We start from the raw sequence: 17,343 nt of genomic DNA on the forward strand, positions 1-17,343 counted from the left end.
TCTCTCTGCCCCTCCCCCGTTCATGCTCTGTCTCTCTCTGTCCCCAAAATAAATAAACGTTGAAAAAAAAATTTTTTTTAAATAAATAAATAAACATAAAAAAAGTCTTAAGAGATACATTAATCAATCACAATGAATGGACTCAAACAGCTTGTTTAAAAAATTATAAGGGGCGCCTGGGTGGCTTAGTCTGTTGAGCGTCTGACTTTGACTCAGGTCATGATCTCATGGTACGTGAGGTGGGGCCCCCATCGGGCTCTGTGCTGACAGCTCGGAGCCTGCTTCGGATTGTGTCTCCCTGTCCTGCTCCTGCTCTGTCTCTCTCTGTCTCTCAAAAATCCATAAACGTTAAAAAAAAAAAAAAAAGTCTTATTTTAAGATGCTCTACTCACGTTCTTCATGTTCTTTTTGGAAAGTTTGTATCTTTTAGGATAATTCTTCTAACTGAACTGATAACTGAAATCATAATGATGTCTGGTGATCGCTTCAAAATAATTTGAGTTGGGGAACCGGGTGGGGTTATAGGTAGAAGTAGATGAGCCAAAAGCTAATCAGCATTGAAGCTGATGGATGAGTCTGGGGAGTCTTCATTATCTGTTTGAAAATTTCCATAACAGCTTTTAAATAACTACCAAGAAAGCCAATCTTCTCCCAACAGAACAATAAGGGAAGCGAGAGAAGCCAGGGTTTGCCCGTCCCGTTTCACACTAGGCACCCCTCTGGGGTTTTGGGGTAGAAATAAACTCTCAGAGTTTGAGGTAACCGTGAAGAATGGAAATGGGAGAAGGAAGAAGGGTCTCGATGCTTTCATATTCCCCAACAATGCTAATATCGCCACACATTCGAATAACGTTTCACAGTCTCAAGTCCTTTCTGTCTCACTGGATCTTGGAAAAACCTGGTGGGTATATTCGTTGTCATCGATGACACCTGATGAAATGTCGTCATTGTGTTGTGTTCGTGTTTGTTTTTGGTTTTGGATGATTTACTTTAAACCTCTGGAAATAGACTCTTGCTTCTTTATTAGTCTCATAGTTGATACTTACGGATTTATTTCCTGTTCGAGTTTTGCGTGGAAGACAGCCTGCAGGTCTATTTACGATATTAGAATTCTTAAATGCTCCCCTAGCATGATTTGGAGCAGTTTTCTTTTTCCTCTTAGCTTCTATTGGGGGGGGGGGGCAGTGTACAGGGGAAAAGCCATTCTTATTTCCTTTGAGCCCACCCAGCTCTTTTATTTTGTGTTTCCCCTCATCTCCCAGGCTTCCAGCAGGAGTTGTGAAGCCATCAGAAGCGTTCTGTTCTTTTAAATCCCTTACCAGCGGTTCCTTTATTAGCCACATTATCCTTTACCTCTTTCCTGTGACAGCTTTTGAAACCCAAATTGATGAAGCCATGCCTTTTGTTATTTAAATATCATACACATCAACATTTACAAGTGTATTACAAGAAGATTGAAACCCAATACCCTACCCTAATTCTGACAAACGTACACATTTGAAGAAATACCACTTTCCTTTCCCCCTTTTTTGTGTATCTCGGGTTCCAGGATTCTACCCTCCTAGCGCGTGAAACTACCAGTGGCTCTGGTATTAAAAATTCCAAACTGGTCACAGACCTTCAACGAGGTCAAGAGCAGTAAACACCTTATCTTTATAAGGGCAACACATTCTTAAGTTAATACGAAGGCCTGGATGTATTTTGCCAGCATTGGTCTTGATGCAATCACGGGACCACCGTTTAAGGGTGCAACGAACTTCTATGCCATAGGAAGATCATCCTTTAAGGGTCTCTAAGCCGAGCTGTGGTGGGTGAAGGCTTCCCTGGGCTCCGACAGGAGTCACCCTGTGACTCTGCAAATATTAAATATAGCCACATGAATCACACTACAAAATTCCAGTCCTGAAATCTGGTGTCGGGCATAACAATTTGTTCTCTCTCCTTGCTCATGAATAACAAAGAATCAATTGAAGAAATTTTGGCCTGTCTAAAGAATACCCTGATGTTTTTTTTCCTCCCTGGAGGAGACACATTCTGTATTTGACATGACATATGCTTCTCAAGTGTTATTTTGTTTCATTAATCTTTGAACTAAATTGTCAGTCCTTGTAACTAGAAAGACATTTCCCCAGAACCCTCCTGACTCATGCTAAGGGTACACAACAGCTGATAAACTCTAGTGACCTCTGAGGAGACAGATGGGCTGTGTGGCTTTCAACACCCACGTGGCTTTCTGGACCGTGGGTGGACAACATAACCCAGGTTAAAACGTTCGGCAAAAATGGGCAGACCTTTTCCAGACGTGTTAAGTCGAGAGCAGGGGCTGCATTAACCGGTTCTACTGTTCTATCAAATCTCTTGGTTTTAACTTTCCTCTCCCTTATTCTTTCTCATTTGTTTATGCCCGTGTGTGTTTCTCTTAATAATTACAAAGTAATGCAGGCTCATTGCAAGAGTAACAACGGCTAACATTTATTGATGGCTTCTAAGGTGCCAGGCACTCTAGGAAAAGCTTAAAACTCTCACCTCACTTCATTTTCAACAACTCTTTGGGGGAGGTAATATTATCTCCAAATTACAGATTAAAAAAGCTTGGACGTACAGGACTCAGAAAGTTTATCACCCATTCATCCTTCCTGAAAAAGTTTCCTTTGGGGAAAAAGCAAGGAATCCAAGAAAGAGAATACAATTCAAAACATGTAAAAGTGGTGAGAAAAATAAAGCAGTAAAATGTATACTTAAATCTTAAGGTTAAGAGATTTAAGAAAGGGTTTTAAGAAGACAAAACAGAGTAATGGGAAAAGAACTTAAGTGATAAACTGGAACTAAAATTTCAGATTATTGCTCCAAAACATGAATTGCTTAAGATCTTGTCTTGTTTCCCCCCAAAAGTTACACTGACTCATTCTAAGCGCTGGTAGAAAAGCATTATTAAAAGCTTTCATTAAAATTGAGGGCCATCTCCTGCAATTGTCAAGGTCATCAAAAACAAGGAGAGACTGAAAAGGAGTCAAGTCACAGCCAAGAGGACAACTGAGGAGCGGATAAAGAACATTTGACAAAAGCTGAAGTATGAATAAAGTATAAACTCCGTTTAACAAAATGTCTCAATATGGGACCGTTAATTTTGACAGACGTGCCATGTTGAGTATACAGGAACTCTCTGTACTGTCTTTGCCATTTTTCTGTAGATCCAAAATTACTCTAAAATAAACATTTTACGGGCGCCTGGGTGGCGCAGTCGGTTAAGCGTCTGACTTCAGCCAGGTCACGATCTCGCGGTCCGGGAGTTCGAGCCCCGCGTCGGGCTCTGGGCTGATGGCTCCGAGCCTGGAGCCTGTTTCCGATTCTGTGTCTCCCTCTCTCTCTGCCCCTCCCCCGTTCGTGCTCTGTCTCTCTCTGTCCCAAAAATAAATAAAAAACGTTGAAAAAAATTTAAAAAAAATAAAATAAACGTTTTATTAAAAAAAATAAAACCAACCTCATACGGGTGTTGTAAGGATTAAATGAGATAATCGATACAGAAAGATCTGTGCAGGGACTAGAATATAGTAGTTATGTGAAAATGTTGGGGTTCAGAGCGAACAGTCGAGAAAGAATTCTTGAGGCATCTTCACTGCAAAAAGGGTGGTTTGATTAAAGGACAGGGACAGGACCCGGGGGCGGAAAGAGCTGCACTGGGGTTGTGAGGAGTGACTGGTTATTTAATTTCCAGTTGGGAGGGCGTTAGGGATAGCGGAATTTGGAAGCAAGGTTTCCAGGACCTTGAGGGACTGGCAGCTGTTAGGAAAAGGTCGTTTTACCACTGTCTAACAAAACCTTAGTCCTGAGACCCTTCAGATGTAGATCAGTGGGCCATATGCTTGGAAGATGATTACTAACGTAAATCTTGGGGGCTAGAGAGAAAGGAAGTTTCCAAAAGAATTTTTTTTTTTAATTTTTTTTTCAACGTTTATTTATTTTTGGGACAGAGAGAGACAGAGCATGAACAGGAGAGGGGCAGAGAGAGAGGGAGACACAGAATCGGAAACAGGCTCCAGGCTCTGAGCCATCAGCCCAGAGCCCGACGCGGGGCTCGAACTCACGGAGCGCGAGATCGTGACCTGGCTGAAGTCGGACGCTTAACCGACTGTGCCACCCAGGCGCCCCTCCAAAAGAATTTTTATATGTTAAAGGAGACTTACAAGATCCTGGATGTCAGGCTAATGTTAAGCTGAAGTATTAACATTGAGGGAGTTGAGCTCCTAGAGGAAGGTCACTCTGCCTGTCTCAAGGACTCGTCAATGGGCTGTAAGTTGTACGGAGATTTTATTTATTTAGTTTTCTTTTGCCTTTGTTCTCCACATCAGTAAGTATTCAGTAAATATGAGTTTTTAATAATGATTAAAAAATTAAGGGCTGTCAATAGAAGAAAAGGAATAGAATGCATATTTTTCCAAACTATGGGAGAAGTAGAAGACTTAAAGAAAATTCAAGAACCCAATAAAAATAGAAAAGTTAAAGAGCAAAGAAAGTAATGTAAATAAAAAAACGTAAGGGGGCGCCTGGGTGGCTTGGTCGGTTAAGCGTCCGACTTCCGCTCAGGTCATGATCTCACAGTCCGTGAGTTCGAGCCCCGCATTGGGTTTGTGCTGACAGCTCGGAGCCTGGAGCCTGTTTCGGATTCTGTGTCTCCCTCTCTCTTTGACCCTCCCCCGTTCATGCTCTGTCTCTCTATGTCTCAAAGATAAATAACGTTAAAAAAAATTTAAAAAAAAAACGTAAAATAAGACACAAGGACTCAGTAACTGCAGTAAATGTGAATGAGCTAAACTCATTATTAAAAAGCAAGTGTCCACATTCATTAGGTTGGCTACTATCAAAAAAACAGAAAATAACAAGTATTGGCAAGTAAAATGTGCTGCACTCAATTCCAATGTGGGGCAGGCAGGGAGGGGTTCCTGTACAACCAGCAAGCAATGAACTCAATTCTGACAGTATCTACCTGGAGATAGCATCAGATCGCACAAGTTAAGGGTTGTGTCTCACAGACTAGCATCCCCTCCTTCAGATGCCAGCCACAAGACCAGGCTGTCACCTGTGCTTCACTTCTTTTGACCAGAGATGGGAGGTTCCAACAACCCCCGCCTTGGGTTCCATTAATTCCTAGATTGGCTCACAGAACTCAGAAAAACATTGTACTTACTAGATCATTGGCATATTACAAAAGATTGTAACGCGGGAGTAGCCAGATGAACGAGATGCATAAGGCAACATGCCCGGAAAGGGCTCAGAGATTTCATGCTCTCTCTGTGAAAACCAATTTCCCCAAATCTCCATGTGTTCACCAACTCAGAAGCTCTCCCAACTCACTCCATTTGGATATTTATCGAGACATCATTACACAGGCATGATCGATTAAATCATTGGCCATTGGTGATTAACTGAGTCCATGTCTAGGCCCTCTATTTGTTCTTATATATTTGTTCTTATATATATATTTGTTCTTATAATATATATATTTGTTCTTATATATTTGTTCTTATATATATTTGTTCTTATATATATATATATTTGTTCTTATATTTGTTCTTATATATTGTTCTTATATATGTATATTGTTCTTATAAATATATATTTGTTCTTATAAATCACAATATTATGGTGAAGATGTGGAAAATTGAAACACTTGGGCATTGGTATTGGGAATGTAAAATGATGCTACAACTATGGAGAACAGTATGACAGTTCCTTACAAACCTAAAAATAGAATGACCATATGAACCAGCAATTCCACTTCTGGGTATATATCCCAAAGAGTTGAAAGCAGTCTCGAAGGGATATTTGCACACCCATGTTCGTAGGAGCATATTCACAATAGCCAAAAATGGAAGTAACCCAAGTGTTCACTGATAGATGAATGGACAAACAAAATACAGCATATACATACAACGGAAGACAATAGTATATACAAACAGAATTAAGAAGAAAATACATTCTGACACATGCTATGACATGGATGAACCTCGAGGATATTATGCTAAGTGAGACGACCTAATCGTAAAAAATGTTGGGGGCACGTGGGTGGCTCAGTCGGTTAAGGTGAAGAGTCTGACTTTTGGTTTTGTTTCAGGTCATGAGCTCATGGTTCATGAGTTCAAGCCCCATGTGGGGCTCTGCACCGGCTGTGTGGAGTCTGCTTAGGATCATCTCTTTCCCTCTCTCTTTGCCCCTTTCCCTCTCTCAAAAAATAAATAAATAAACTTAAAGTAATGTTGTATGATTCCTCTTATATGATGTTTCTAGAGTAGTCAAATTTATAGAAACAAAAACAGAATGGTGGTTGCCAGGGGCTGTTGGGAGGGGAAATGGGGAGTGGTTTCATAGATAAAGAGTTTCAGCTTTGCAAGATGAAAAAGTTCTGGAGATTGGATATACAACAGTGCAAATGTACTTAACATTTCTAAATGTTAAGTATACTTAAGTATACTGTATACTTAAAAATGGTTAAGATGATAAAAAAAATTATTTTTAATTTATGTATTTATTTTGAGAGAGAGAACATGCACTTATGAGCCAGGGAGGAACAGAGAGAGGGAGAGAAAGAATCCCAAGCAGGCTCCACACTGTCAGTGAAGAGCCAGAAGTGGGGTTCAGTCTCATGAACTGTGAGCTCATAACCTAGAGTGAAATCAAGAGTCGGATGTTCAACTGACTGAGCCACCCAGGCACCCCTAAGATTGAAAATTTTATGTTATGTGTATTTTACCAGAATTTAAAATTTTTTTAAAGAGAAGATTCTTAGACTGGGTGAAAACATAAAAATGCATCAAGAACATTCTGTGTCACCAAAGAAAAGGAAACTAAACAACAATGAGATATTGCTACATACTCATCAGAATGGTGAAAACCCAGAACACCGACATCACCAAATGTTGGTAAGGATGTGGAGCAGCAGAAACTCTCATTCACTGCTGGTGGGAATGCAAAGTGGTACAGCCACTTTGGAAGACAGTTTGGCAGTTTCTTGGAGAACTAAACATACTCTTAACACAAGATCCAGCAGTTGTGTTCTTTGATATTTACCCAAACAAATTGAAAACACGTACACACAAAAACCCATACACAGATGTCTGCAGCAGCTTTATTCATATTTGCCAAAATTTGGAAGCAACCAAGATGTCCTTCAGCAGGCAAGCGGATAAAGTGTGGTCCATTCCGACAATGGCATATTATTCAGTGCTAACATCAATGAGCTATTAGGCATGAAAAGACGTGAAGGAGCCCCAAGTGCATATTAGTAAGTGAAAAAAAAAAAAAGCCAATCTTAAAAGGCTATTTATGGTATGTTTCCAAATATATGACACTCTGGAAAAAGCAAAACCATGGAGATAGTAAAAAAAAAAAAAAAAAAAGAATCAGAGGGGCGCCTGGGTGGCTCAATCGGTTAAGTGTCTGACTCTTGATTTCAGCTCAAGTCATGATCTCACGGTCTGTGGGACTGAGCTCCGCACTGGGCTCTGGGCTGACAGCACAGAGCCTGCTTGAGATTCTCTCTGTCCCTCTCTCTCTGTCCCTCTCTCTTTCTCTTTCTCAAAATAAATAAGTAAACTTAAAAAAAATAAGTATGCCAGCAAATAAGACAGAAATGGAGTTGCCATTTAGGACCCACCGCTGGAAGTCACATGGTAAAAATACTCAATTGGTCAAAGCCACCCCAGATCGACCGGATTCAAAGGGAAGGATAAGACCTAATCTGATGGGAAGACTAGACTGGTCACATTTTAGAATGTCTTGTCGGATGGAAGGTATTTTTGCAGCTATCTTTGGAAAACACAATGTGTGACATAATAAAAATCAATAACAATACAGAAGATTTGAACAATGCTATTAAACTGATGCAGTTAGCTTATGTAGATCCCTGCATATATGGCTGTTAAGTACAAAATACCCACCTTCTGAAGTATTCATGATGTCTTTACCAACAGTGATATATGCTGAGCCATAAAGCAAATCTCAACAAATTTCAAAGGGTAAGAATTATATAGAGAATGTGTTCTGACCCGCGCGACCTGAGCCAAAACCAAGAGGCATACACTTAACCGACCAAGCCACCCAGGCGCCCCTAAGTCATGGGGGCTAAATCATGATTTTAAAAACAGCATGTATCAAAACTTGTGAAACTTCTTCATGTTGCCACGTTGTAGTAAGCGGTACCAATCTAGCCTTCCCACTCTTCCCACTCAGAAATGGCTAGAAAACTTTAAAATATATATAAACTAAATGCTGTCAGATATCACACAATACACAGTGCTGGACTATGAGGTCTTTAAAAAATTTTTTTTAATGTTTATTTATTTTTGAGAGAGAGAGAGAGAGAGAGAGAGTACAAGCCCATGTACGAGCAGGGGAGGGGCAGAGAGAGGAGAGAGAGAATCCCAAGCAGGCTCCGTGCTGTCAGTACAGAGCCCGACAGGGGACTTGATCCCAAGACCATGAGATCATGACCTGAGCTGAAGTCAGACACTTAACCAACTGAGCCAGCCAGGTGCACCTTATTATTCTTTTTTAAATGTTTATTTATTTTGAGAGAGAGCGCAGGGGAGGGCCAGAGAAAGAGGGAGAGAGAGGATCCCAAGCAGGCTCCACACTGTCAGCCAGATGCAGGGCTTGATCCCATGAACTGTGAGGTCATGATCTGAGCTGAAACCCAAAGTGGGCCACTTAACCGACTGAGCCATCCAGGCATCCCTGTCTCTCCAATCTTGTTGCCACAATTTGCCTTGTGTCATCCCCTCTCTTATGGATCCGAGAAGAGTTGTTAATTTTTTAGTTTGTTCGGCTTTTTACTTATTAGGATGGAGTGGTGGCTTACCAAACTTCTTACATGTAGAACCGGAAAGTGTTAAGTCTCCCTCTTTCATTTCTAACACTAGTAACTTGTGTCTTTTTTTCTTGGTTGGCTTGGCTAGAGTTTGGTCAGTTGTATTCATTTTTTTTTTTTTCAATGTTTGTATTAGAGAGAGAAAGACAGACAGCCAGTTTGTGAGTGGGGAAGGGGCAGAGAGAGACAGAGACAGAATCTGAAGCAGGCTCCCGGCTCTGAGCTGTTAGCACAGAGCCTGATGCGGGGCTTAAACCCATGAACCGAGAGATCATGACCAGGACCCAGGAGCCCCATGATAAGTTGTATTTTCATTTTTATTCAGTTTAAAATATTCTAGGGGCGCCTGGGTGGCGCAGTCGGTTAAGCGTCCGACTTCAGCCAGGTCACGATCTCGCGGTCCGTGAGTTCGAGCCCCACGTCAGGCTCTGGGTTGATGGCTCAGAGCCTGGAGCCTGTTTCCGATTCTGTGTCTCCCTCTCTCTCTGCCCCTCCCCCGTTCATGCTCTGTCTCTCTCTGTCCCCCCAAAAAATAAAAATAAATAAACGTTGAAATAAAATATTCTAAAATTTCTCTTGAGAATTTCTTCTTTAACCCATGTGTTTAGAAATGTGTTGTTTGCTGTGTCTCCCTCTCTCCCTCTGCCCCTCCCTCCCTCTCTCTCTCTCTCTCTCTCTCTCTAAAAAATAAACAAACAAAAAAAAAAAGAAATGTGTTGTGTAATGCCCAGATAGTTTAGGATTTTCCAGTTATCTTTCTTTCGTTGATTTCTAGTTTAATTCCACTGTGGCCTGAGAGGACGCTTTGTATGATTTCTATTCTTTTAAATTGGTTGAGGTCTGTTTTATGGCCCAGAACATGGTCTACCTTAGTGAATGTTCCATGTGAGCTTGAGAAAAATGTGTATTCTGCTATTGCTAGATGGAGCAGTCTATAGTAGGCTTAGAAATAAACCCATACAGGGGTGCCTGGGTGGCTCAGTCAGTTAAGCGTCTGATTTCACCTCAGGTCATGATCTCACGGTTCATGAGTTCAAACCCCGCGTCGGGCTCTGTGCTGACAGCTCAGAGCCTGGAGCCTGTTTCAGATTCTGTGTCTCCCTCTCTCTCTCTGACCCTCCCCCGTTCATGCTCTGTCTCTCTCTGTCTCAAAAAGTAAATAAACATTAAAAAAAAAAATTAAAAAAAAAAAAGAAAGAAACCCATACAATTATACATGTTTATAAACGTGTGTCCCAAACTACTCTGCTCGGGAATATTTTTGCTTGTTTTTGGTTTGGTATGTTTCTAATGTTAAGGCTTTACAATACTAAAGCAAAAAAAAAAAAAAATTATACAGTTAAAACAAAACAAAATAAAAAACAAAACAAAAAAAAAAGAAATAGACCCATACATGTGTGGTCAGTTGGCATAAGAGGGCCAAGACAATTGGCTGAGGAAAGAGTGGTTTTTTCAACAAATGGTGCTGGGACTCTAGACAGCCACATAGAAAAGAACGAAGTTAGAGCCCTGCCTTACACCAGATACCAAAATTAGCTCAAAATGGATCAAAGACCTGAATGTAGAAGCTAAAGTATGAAACATCTAGAAGAAAACATAGGAGTAAGAAAATCTTCATGACCTTGGATTTGGCAATGAATTCTTAGATATGACACCACAAGCACAAACAACAAAAGAAAAAACAGAGAGATTGGACTTCATCAAAATTCAAAACTTTTGTGCTCCCAAGAAAGTTATTAAGAAAGTCAAGGGGCACCTGGGCGGCTGGGTCGGTTCAGCATCTGGTCTGGATTTTGCTCAAGTCATGATCTCACGGTTTGTGAGTTCGAGCCCCACATCTGGCTCTGCACTGATAGCACAGAGCCTGCTTGGGATTCTTTTTCTCTACTTCTCTCTGCCTCTCCCCTGCTTGCTCTCTCTCTCTCAAAATAAATAAAGTTTAAAAAAATTTAAAAAGTCTTTCTTTCTGAGGGTCCTAGGCCAAAATATTCAAAGCCATTGATTTAATATCTGAAGTTATTGTCTGAACATGCTAAAATAGGTGCCACAAAATGTTTCTTACGTCTGACCTTGAGCAATTTTACCTTTTACCGTGTTAGTCTCAAACAATTATATTATGTATAACTGTATTAGACTTTGTTTCACAGCCAGTTACATCTATAGAAATACAACCCATAGAAGAAATTATGGTTTGAAAAGCCTTTCTATTTTTCTTTCCTTTTTTTAAAAGTTTATTTATTTATTTTGAGAGAGAAACAGCACGAGTGGGGAAGGGATAGAGAGAGAGGGAGAGAGAGAAGAATCCCAAGCAGTCTCCATGCTCTCAGTGTGGAGCCCGAGAGGGGGCTCGAACCCATGAAACTGTGAGGTCATGACCTGAGCCAAAACCAAGAGTCTGACACTTCACCGACTGAGCCACCCAGGCACCCCAAGCCTTTCTGTTTTTCTTTACAATATTTAAACTCCTTTGTTGAATAGCTAGATGAAAATTTAAATACAGTTAAATATTTAACATACTTAAATATTTTGAATATTTGAATTTCCTTAAAACATTCTTTTAAGGTCTGAAATCTGCAACTTAACTGACATTTACCTTGGGTTGGGGATGAGAAGTGATGGAGGGCCTGATCTAGGTTTTACTTCTTATTAATACAACCTTGTCTATAAAGGAATACGGCTCCATGGAAAAGTGATGTCAACTATTAATTGGTTTATTGACTCGGCTATAATATTTGCTTTATTTTCTCATGGCGTAAATATTTCATGACAAAAAGATTTTTAAATGCTGTCCTTGTAATTCTAACGTTTTAGTGCCATTTAATTCACGAACACCTGAGATGTAACTAAGGGGGTCATTAGGTTCTTGAAGGGAGAAATAGTTTTTGTTCCTTTTTTTTTTTAGTCTTGACGCATTTTGATGAAAAAAATGTCCTTACTATGACCTCCTGTTTCCATGAGATAGAGAGCGGGTCTTTAGTCTTTGGAAGCAGAGGAGCCCGAACTTAGACGGTAGAATACGTTGTTTTGAGTACACATGTGTCATACGAGAGCAAAAGCCTACCGTGGAAAGACCAGTCAGGAGGGCAGTGTTGCAAAGTCCAATCAAAGGAAACCCCTCCCTCAATCTGAGAAGTTGTGCTGTGAAAGGAATGGACGTTCAGACACCAAAAAAGGAAACTGAAGACTCCTGGTCTCGAGGTGGGCCCTCAAATGTGTCCACGGTGTGAGAGTAACCGTGAAATCGAGACAGCAATGGGTCAGGCAAGGAGCGGATGGTCTCCTTGGGTCCTCCGACAGACAATACTTTGGCCACCTTGAAAACGGGTAGGCCTGGAGGTGAAATGGACAGCCACACTCAAAAGGAAAACTAAATATTCCTCCTCGGATCCAACCCCCCCACAAAACCCACTCTTAACCATAATGAATATATAAAGAATCATCAGACACCCTGGAATACTCAACAGGCACCCTCCCTCCTCCTCCCTCCTACTCGCTCCTCTAAATAAGAAGGTACGCACAGATACAGTGAGCTTTTTGGAGACGTTGGAGAACTCTCAAGATGCTTTATTTTCTGACACGCATGCTTTCAACCTATTTGGAAAACGTTCTACTTAGAGCAATGTTTCTCACCCTTAAATTCACCAAATAATTTTTAATAAAATAAAAGCTACTAAGTATATTGTGCTCGCTGTGGCAGCACAAATACTAAAATTGGAACAATACAGGCAAGATTAGCATGGCCTCTGCACAGGGGGACACACAAAAAGCTACGTAGTACAGGGGCGCCTGGGGGGCTCCATCAGGTGATCCTCTGACTCTTGATTTTGGCTCAGGTCATGATCTCACGGCTTGTGAGTTCGAGCCCTGTGTCGGGCTCTGTGATGACAGCACAGAGGCTGCTTGGGATTCTCTCTCTCTCTCCTTCCTCCCCCATAGTCACACACACACACACACACACACTCTCTCTCTCTCTCTCTCTCTCTCTCAAAATAAAGAAACAAACATTTAAAAACAAAACAAAAAACACTACTAAGTATATAGTTAAATGTGGTTTGTTTAAATTTGAAAGACAGCTATAGATCTTAGCATATTTTATTTTGGATTGCATCAGAGAGGAGTTGAACACAAGCTCTGAGATGTTATTTTCATTCAAAGGAAGGGGGGTCATCCGCAGCCGGCATGTTTTTATTCACACACTAGTTACATGCTGCACAAGACCCATTCCCGTGAGAGGTGACTGCCTTTGGAGGCTTACTTTTAAGATCGCTAATTTAAGAAGTTTTTTCTTACTTTTGAGTGTCGATAGTTTCGTGTTCTTTCAGAGGTATTCCCCTGAAAAAATTTCCATCCTTATTTTTAGAGTTTCTTATTATGGAAAAATTGAAATATATGCAAAAGTAGACAGACTAGCACAATGAACCCAAGTCACCTAGATTCAACAGTTATCAGCTCAAGGTCAACCTTGTTTCATCTATGCCCTCACCCACTTCCTGCCTTCCAGTATTGTTCAGAAGCAAATCCTGACATCGTATCATTTCAGGCGTAAATATTTCAATATGTAACTCTAAATGACAAGGATTCAGATTCTTTTTTATTTAATCAATTAAGTAAGTAAGTAAGTAAGTAATCTCTACGCCCAGTGTAGAGGCCCTGATTCACCACCCTGAGATCAAGAGTGTGTGTTCTTCTGATGAGCCAGCCAGGCGCCCTGACAGAGATTCTTATTTCCTTTTTCTTTTCTTTTCTTTTTTAAGACTTTATTTTTAAATGATCTCTACACCCAATGTGAGACTCAAACCCACAGCCCTGAGATCAAGAATTACGTGCACCACCAACTGAGCCAGTCAGGCGCCCCAAGAATTTTTTTTTAATAAAATAAATCTATAGTTCCATTTTGCACCTAAAAATTAATAATGATTGTATAATTTCAAATACAGGCGACGTATCACATTATAGATAGTAATTCAAACCAAACTGGGTTTTTGAAAGCTCTCATTTTGTACCGTAAGGAAGACATTGTGGTCTGCCTTCCTGTCTCTGGAAGGAAGGGATTCGAGAGTTAAAGCAGGACAGAGATAGGCAAAGGGAAATGTGATCTTACCTGGATTAGTGAGGACTCTGACTGCAGGTCAGAGCTGGAATAAACAACCATAAGAGGCTCTTTTCTTTCTTTCTAAATGTTTTATTCATTTTTGAGAGAGAGTGCACTATAAGGGGAGGGGCAGAGAGGGGGGATAGTGGATCTGAAGTAGGCTCTGTGCTGACAGTAGTGAACCCAATGTGGGGACTGAACTCACGAATCTTGAGATCATGACCTGAGCCGAAGTCGGACGCTCAACCTAGTGAGCCACTCAGGCGCCCCAGCGAAACTCTTTATTTCGATGATACTGGAGAGTCTGATGGAAGGGAAGTACAGGAAATCAGCAGGGGCTCAGAAGGGATCTGAACCGAGAACTGGGGTGGAGGCACGCCAGAGGGACCCTCTGCATCAGACAACTCTCCTCTCTCTCTCTCTCTCTCACCTATATTTCATTCCTCTTGACTGGAAAAACAGCTGTGTGAAAGCCCCCGAATTTTCTCTCTTTCTCTGTATGAGAAACCAAACAAAACTGGGATGGGAATATCCTAGTAATAATTGCAAGTTTCCAGGAAAACCGGCTCCGATTGGGCCAATGTGGGTTAAGTGTCCACCCTGGGTCCGGTCGGCAGTGACTGACGGGGGGAGTGTCACATGTCACAAACATGGCTGCCAAAGTTTCCCCATGGTCTGGTGGGGAGGCGAATCTCCCAGAGAAAACCAAGGGCCATTGCTCACGGACTGGGTTGTTGCTGAGGAAAACCGGGAGCAGAAGCGTCTCTGGAGCTAAGGAATCAACGGTGGATCACCGTGTGCAGGGTCTCACAGACAGGAAGGCATTCCTCCTTCCTTATGCAAAAGTGGACAGGTGTCCTCACGAGCGAAGAGGTTCCGTCCTGGGCTGGGTTGTCAAGTTCAACCAACACTGTGCTTCTCTCCCCCTCAACAGTGATCCCAGAGTGAGAACCACCCTACAAGCCAGTGAGCGAAGGTTTCGTCTACCTCTAGCTCGGTCATGTCCCATGGTGGGTGGGGGCTGGGAAGTTGCAAGAGAAAACCCTTTCAAACTAGGCCCTCCGACCGTCACAGGGGGACTCCTCTACCTGAGAGCAAGGCTAAGAGGCAGGTAAAGAGGAAGGCACACTATGAGATGTGATATGGACAAAGAGATTTGGAAAGAACCAAAGACTAAACTCAGCTGAGGTGCTTAACGCAAGGCCTGGCGAGGTATCTTCATCACTTTCATTGGGTCCTACTTATTCCTTACTCTTTCTTGTTTGCTTGCTTTCTTGCTTTCTCTTTCCTTCCTTCCTCCCTCCCTCCCTCTCTCCCTCCCTCCCTCCTTTCTTTCCTTTTTTCTATTTCTTTCTTACTTGCTTTCCTTCCCTCTCCCTCCTTTCTCTCTTCTTTATTCAGTGTTCCTTCATCTGTGTTTTGAGGATCAGCAGCAGAAATCACCTCGGAGGCTCCTGCAAGATTCAGACTCTGGCCATTGTTCCCAGACATTCAATTTGGTCTTGAATGGGCCTGGCCTGGGAATCTGCCTTCGTAACAAGTCAGGAGGTTTTAATGCACACCCAAGTTTGAGCACCACTTGCTCTGGACAGAAACATTAGTCAAGTTGGCCCCAGAATTTTCCATTCATTCCCATGCCTTTAAGCAAGATGAATTTTCCTAATATAATTTCCCTACATTTCTGTGGTGATGGAGATGTGTGGAGCCAGCATACTGCAGTTGTCAGTGGAGGCATTCAAGTCTACACCCTAAATACCTCTCCTCCTGCCCCAGGAGCTGCCCTAAACAGCTGCCTGGTTCAAGAAAAGCTCCCCCAAACTCTCCCATTCTCCGAGTCATGTCACATCTCCCCAGATGAGGGAAGTGGTTTCTTTGCCTCTCTCAATTTAATGTATTAACACTCTTGAACATGGCATTGGTTGGCTAATATAATAACAAGCATGTTTATATAGAAATTGTCAATTCTAATTTTTGAAATGTCACCAAGCCCGATTTGATATAACATCATCTAGATTTACACGTCAAAGTGCCCTCCTCGGGAGAGAGTCTCCCCCATGCGAATGTATGATGGCTACCATGAAATTATAGGCAAGGCAAGCTAGTTGTATAAAGTAGTCTTGGGCTGGTCCTGAAAGAACCATTTCTTTTCGTTTCTTTTTAAAAAAAACAGCTTTAGCTTTATTTTCAGCCTTTTGGCTAAGATCAAGTGGAGGATCTGTTCTTATCAGTTTCATATCTGATACGTCCTCTATCCAAGGACAATGCATTAAATGGATTTTAGGAACAGGTAGATAGAATAGGAGATTGCTCTGCCCACTCCTCCAGGTACAGTGCCCCCCTGTCCGGAGCTTCAAACTTGGGATAGCTGGGAATGCAAGCTGGTGCAGCCACTCTGGAAAACAGTATGGAGGTTCCTCAAAAAACTAAAAATAGAACTATCCTACGACCCAGCAACTGCACTACTAGGCATTTATCCAAGGGATACAAGTGTGCTGTTTCGAAGGGACACATGCACCCCCATGTTTATAGCAGCACTATCGACAATAACCAAAGTATGGAAAGAGCCCAAATGTCCATCGATGGACGAATGGATAAAGAAGATGTGGTATATATATACAATGGAGTATTACTCGGTAATCAAAAAGAATGAAATCTTGCCATTTGCAACTACATGGATGGAACTGGAGGGTATTATGCTAAGTGAAACTAGTCAGTCAGAGAAAGACAAATATCATATGACTTCACTCATATGAGGACTTTAAGAGACAAAACAGATGAACATAAGGGAAGGGAAACAAAAATAATATAAAAACAGTGAGGGGGACAAAACAGAAGAGACTCATAAACAGCGAGAACAAACTGAGGATTACTGGAGGGGTTGTGGGAGGAGGGATGGGCTAAATGGGTAAGGGGCACTAACGAATCTCCTCCTGAAATCATTGTTGCCCTCACTATATGCTAATTTGGATGTAAATTTTAAAAATAAGATTAAAAAAAAAGAAAAAAAGAAAACGACATAAAACTAAAAAAAACGAACAAACTTGGGGTGGCTTTAGGGCATCTGGCTGGCTCAGTTGGTACAGCATATGACTATATTTTTTTTTTTTTAACATTTATTCATTTTTGAGAGACAGAGCACCAGCGGGGGAGGGGCAGAGAAAGAGGGAGACGCAGAATCCCAAGCAGGATCCAGGCTCTGAGTTGTCAGTACAGAGCCCGACGCAGGACTCAAACCCACGAACTGGGAGATCATGACGTGAGTCGCAGTCGGCTGCTTAACCAACTGAGCCCCAACCCAGATGCCCCAAGCATGGGATCTTGGTCTTGGGACTGTGAGTTCAAGTCCCATGTTGGGCAAAGAGGTTGCTTAAAAAAAAATTTATATACC

The 17,343-nt window shown here is 41.6% G+C and overlaps 2 pseudogenes; both read left to right on the forward strand.

Annotated features, from left to right (window-relative positions):
- The first annotated feature begins 12,544 nt into the window (after nt 1-12,544).
- Nucleotides 12,545-12,629, forward strand: LOC122492493 (annotated as a pseudogene).
- Nucleotides 12,630-16,131: 3,502 nt separating this feature from the next.
- LOC122492547 lies at nt 16,132-16,311 on the forward strand (annotated as a pseudogene).
- The last annotated feature ends 1,032 nt before the right edge of the window (nt 16,312-17,343 follow it).

Source organism: Prionailurus bengalensis, chromosome C2 (assembly GCF_016509475.1).
Source record: "Prionailurus bengalensis isolate Pbe53 chromosome C2, Fcat_Pben_1.1_paternal_pri, whole genome shotgun sequence".
In the NCBI taxonomy this organism is placed as follows: Eukaryota; Metazoa; Chordata; class Mammalia; order Carnivora; family Felidae; genus Prionailurus; species Prionailurus bengalensis.